Below are 5,274 nucleotides of genomic sequence, written 5' to 3' on the forward strand. Positions count from 1 at the left end.
ATGACTGGTGGACTTCAACTCCCAGAATTCCTGAGCCAGCGTGGGGGAACTATGGCCTCCTCATGACTCACGGACTTCAACTCCCAGAATTCCTCAGCCAGCATGGGGGAACTATGGCCCCCTTCATGGCTTGCGGACCAACTCCCAGAATTCCTCAGCCAGCATGGGGGAACTATGGCCCCTTCATGACTGGCGGACCAACTCCCAGAATTCCTGAGCCAGCATGGGGGAACTATGGCCCCTTCAGGACTCGTGGACTTCAACTCCCAGAATTCCTGAGCCAGCATGGGGGAATTATGGCCCCTTCATGACTGGCGGACTTCAACTCCCAGAATTCCTGAGCCAGCATGGGGGAACTATGGCCCCTTCATGACTCGTGGACTTCAACTCCCAGAATTCCTGAGCCAGCATGGGGGAACTATGGCCCCTTCATGACTCGTGGACTTCAACTCCCAGAATTCCTGAGCCAGCATGGGGGAACTATGGTCCCTTCATTACTTGCGTGCCTGGCTGAGGAATTCTGGGAGTTGAAGTCCACCAGTCTTACAGTCGCTAAGGTTGAGGACCCCTGATTTAAGGGACATCTCTTGTTCCTGGAGTCTTCCTCCCCTCTGTTGTGGCATCAGTGACATCACAAAGACACCCCCCCATGAGTCTTCAAGCCAAGCCCACCTCTGATAAGCTGGAGTGGCAGCCGCTTAAGGAGATCCCCTTCCCCAACGAGTGGGGCACGACCACCTTCTCTCTGGGGAGAGCAGAGTGGGGGGCTGCAAGCCAGATCCCCTAGGAAGGAGATCTTGGCTCTCTCCCAGTTTTCTCGGAATGTCCTTGGCGCTGACCGAGCTGATAGCCACCCGAGGGAGGGCTGAGCCGCCATGTCGCACATGGCTGACCAAGGTTCTAGAACGCCCAGGCAGCCAAGATGCTAGAACCAAAGGACATGACCGAGAAGGAACTGTCAGAAGAATCATGTGAGCTGGAAGCTGCTGCAGTCCTCCCGGAGTCCTGTCTCCAACATCTGGACAGCACCAACTGGAAAGAGCGCATCTCCTGCCTGGAAGCCCTGGAGAAAGCCGTGGAAGAGATGGACCACCACCAGGTGCCCTGTCAAGCTTTGGTCAGGCTCCTCCACAAACAGCCTGGCTGGAACGAAACCAAACTCCAAGTCATGCAGAAGAAGTTGCACATCGTCACCCTCATCGCCCGCAAAGGGAACTTCTCCAGAACCTCCGCTCAGTTCGTCCTGGGAAACCTGGTGGACAAGATTGGAGATGTCATCTGCGGCGGAGACACCAAGGAAGCCCTCACGGCCGTGGCGGAGGCTTGCGGCTTACCGTGGACCGCTAAGAAAGTGACCGAAGCCGCATTTTTGCAGGACAGCCCCAGGACTCGGGCCGAAACGCTGAAGTGGCTTTCGGAGGCCATCCGAGATTTTGGGTTTGAGGGCCTGCAGGCCAAGACGTTCGTGAGCTACATCAAAGCTTCCTTGTCCGCAGCCCATCCAGACGTGCGGACCTCTGCTTTCAACCTCCTCGGGGTGATCTTCCTCTACGTCGGCAGCCCCCTGAGGGCCTACTTTGAGAACGAGAGACCCCCTCTTCTGTCCCAGATCGACGCCAGATTTGAGCAGCTGAGAGGCCAAAGTCCTCCTCCTCAAACTCGGGGCCGCTGTCGGTTTTGCCGAAACTGTGCCAACGAGCAGCAGGGAGGCGATGCGCAACCCTACTGGAAGAAGAACACGGTGGACATCAGCCAGAAGATCTCGGTCGAGCTGATGTCCAAGATGCAGGACCCCAGCTGGAAGGTCCGGAAGGAAGGGCTGGAGGAAGTCTCCAAGATCCTCAGCGACGTCACCTCCATTCAGCCCAACCTTGGCGACCTCCCGCTCGCCTTGAAAGCTTGTCTGCACGACGCCAACAAAGTTCTGGTGAAGCAGACCTTGATCGTCCTGCAGCAGTTGGCCAAGGCCATGGGTCCAGGGGTGAAGCATCATGTCAAGACCCTGGGGATGTCCATCCTTGCGGTTCTCAAGGACAGCAAAAGTAGCTTGAGGCCCATGGCTCTTAGCACCATTGAGGCCTGGGCCGAGCAGACAGGCATAAAGGAGTGGCTGGAAGGAGACGACCTCTTCACCGATCTGAAGAAGGAGATGGTGTCCCCCAGACAGGGATTCCTGGGCTGGTTGGTGGAGAAACTGCCGTCTTCCAACTCGGCTTCTGCTGACCTGCTCCGTTGTGTTCCTCACCTCTATTCAGCCTTGGAGAATTCCCACGAGGAAACACGCACTGCCGCGCAGGAGGCCCTGCCCTTTTTCCTTCTTCACCTTGGCGTTGAGAAGATGGCTGAAGCTACCAGCAAGCTGAAGCCAACGTCCAGAGACCAGGTCCTACTTCTCCTGGAAAGAGTCAAAGACAGCAGATCTTCCAAGACCACCCTTAGCTTGTCCAGCACCCTTTCCAAGCTCCCACGAGGCAAGTCTTGGTCTAGATCAGAGGTGGCTACTCCTCAACCGTGCCTACCCACCCCCTCCTCCTCGACTGAAAACGTCGGGTCCAACGAGTTGAGCGTAGATGTCCGAAAGGCCATTTCAGAAGGCACTGTCCCCAAAGCTAAGCGGCTCCCGGCGACGAAGGCCCAAAGCAAAGTGGGCTTCAAAGAAGGTCCCAGCAAGCTAGGTCCCATTTTTATGATTGTCCCCAAAGGCAAAGAGCAAAGGGCCAAGGAGGAGAAGTCTTTGAAGGTCCTGAGATGGAACTTCAACACCCCAAGCAGCAAATATATCGAGCAGCTCAAAGCTCAGATGTCCAGTTGTCTGTCCGGCTGGCTGCAAGAAGAGATGTTTCATCCCAACTTTCAACACCACATCAAAGCGTTGGCGGTGATGACCAAGCACCTGGAGATTGAGAAAGATGGGGTCCTCAGCTGCCTGGATCTCATCTTGAAATGGCTCAGCCTTCGGTTGTTTGACACCAACACTTGGGTGCTGATGAAGACTCTAGAGTACCTTCAGAGACTCTTCCATCTGCTCTTTGAGGAGAAGTATCAGCTGACAGATAACGAGGTGTCCTCTTTTCTGCCCTACCTTCTCCTGAAGCTGGGAGGAACCAAGGAATCCATCCTCAAAGAAGTCCGGGCAATTGTGAAGCAGATTGTCTTCATTTACCCAGCCTCCAAGACGTTGTCTTTTCTCCTGGAAGGAGCCCAGGTGAAGAACACCAACCAACGGGTCGGTTGTTTGAAAGAGTTGGGATGGTTGCTGAAGAAATACGGTCCGGAAGTCTGCCATCCAAACCCCAGCAAAATTCTGAAGACTCTCCTTGTCTTGACGGGAGACTATAACAACGCGGTCCATACGGCTGCTTTGAAGGTCATCGCAACTGCTCGGGATGTGTTCGGGGCAGAAACATTTCGGGTCATCGGGAATATCTCAGAGAGGCACATGGGCCTTTTGGAGGACAGCATCAAAGAGGCAGGAGCTATGGATGTCAGAGAGGAGAAAATGGAAAGGCAGCTCTCCAAGTCTGCAGAAAGTTCCAGGCGGAACATCCCAACTGGAAATCCAGCCGAAGAGGCCTCTTCAGATTCTGTTCAAGAGCAGGAGAAGGTCAACCAGGTGGACACCTCCCCGAATCCCAAACCAGCAGTTGGAGAATCACCAGGGATGAATATGGAGCTTCAAGCTGAGAGTAGGGTCTCACCTAACGTCAACATGATCATTTGCCACGTGGCTAGTGGTAGCCTTGTCACAAGTATGGAGGCCTTAGTCCAGATTCAGGAGATTCTGGAGCAGGAGGACCATGTGGAGCTCATGTCTGGCCACATCAACCCATTTCTGATAGCCGCCCTCCGGCAGATGAAGTTCATCCACCATCTCCACGTCACGGCAGAAGAAGAAGCAAGGAAGGAACAGGTAGTTGAGCTCCGTAACGCCATCATTTGCAACCTGGCTGCCCTCTTCCAGGTAGAGATCTTGGCCCAGCAAGCTTCTGCTGGAGTGCTGAAGGACCTTATCAGTTGTCTCATCAGCTTCTTGTTGGATTCTCCAGTAGAAGAGCTTCCAGAAGAGCAGTCCACTAAACTGGTGGTCATGAAGGTTCTGGAGAACTCCAACCAGACCAGAATCCTTAGTTCTTTGCTTCTGCTTCTCCAGGAAAGCATGACCGCCCCCACCAACCTCTTTGCTTTTTCAGAAATGGTGGCCAAGTGCTTGTGGAAAACAGCCAAGAGGCTTCCTCAGACTATCGACAACCTCTACCTGGACCAGATCCTGCTGGATGTCCACCTATTCATGAAGGCCCAGCCCAAGGAGAAATTAAAGCAGTATCAGAGCAATTATCCGCTGCGGGCCCTGAAAACTCTTCTCCATACTCTTTGCAAGTTGAAGGGCGAGGAGATCTTGGATCATCTCACCATGATTGAGGACAGGGGAGACTCCGATTTGGAAGCCAACCTCCAGAAGGTTCTCGGCCACTTTGAGGGACAGGCTGGCGTGGACCGAGAGCCAGGCTCTCCTTCTCTAGCCCAGGAGGAAGTCAACCCAACCTTGGTTGACATTTTCAAGAAGATCAACTCCAAGGAGACCGCCAGGGCAGGTCTCGAAGATCTCCACGAATTCAAGGAGAAACATCCCGAGGCAGATTTAGTACCTTACTTGAAAAACTGTTCTCTTCTCTTCCGGAGTTACGTCAAACATGGCTTGGCTGTTATAATGTCGGAGAGGGAAAACCAACAGAAAAACCACATTTCGTCCGAGAACGCTGCGTGAAGTCAGGTCTCCGTTCCCAAATGCAGAAGAAGAGTCCACAACGGGCTAGGAGTATACTTTTCAACTCAATTCCCCCCTTGCCTGCCAGAAAATCACTGACAAGGTGAAAAAAAACCTAAAACAATAAAATCAGCTGTCTCTTGCTCAAAAGATTGCACGGGTGCAAGACCGTTATTTGGGGTTAATGCCCAAAGCAGCAACACAATTGCAGTAACACAAGAGTGGTCTTGATCTACGCTTTGCCTGGAACTAGCTCTTACTTCGAAATGGAGATTCTTGAGGAAGGCACACAGAGTCTTTGTCATGTGTTTGCAGCGTTGACAGTCTTTGGATGACATCCCAAAATAGTATTAGTTGAAAAAAAACAAAAGAGTTAGTTTGGTCTAGAGCAGGGGAAGGCAACCTTGGTTCTTTTAAGACTGGTGGACTTCAACTCCCAGAATTCCTGAGCCAGCGTGGAGGAACTATGGCCCCTTCATGACTCGTGGACTTCAACTCCCAGAATTCCT

General features: G+C 53.1%; 1 pseudogene; it reads left to right on the forward strand.

The window, feature by feature from the left end:
• The first annotated feature begins 922 nt into the window (after positions 1-922).
• LOC107298960 lies at positions 923-4,765 on the forward strand (annotated as a pseudogene).
• The last annotated feature ends 509 nt before the right edge of the window (positions 4,766-5,274 follow it).

The sequence above is a fragment of the Protobothrops mucrosquamatus genome, unplaced genomic scaffold, assembly GCF_001527695.2.
Source record: "Protobothrops mucrosquamatus isolate PMUCROS unplaced genomic scaffold, P.Mucros_1.0 scaffold4394, whole genome shotgun sequence".
Classification (NCBI taxonomy): Eukaryota; Metazoa; Chordata; class Lepidosauria; order Squamata; family Viperidae; genus Protobothrops; species Protobothrops mucrosquamatus.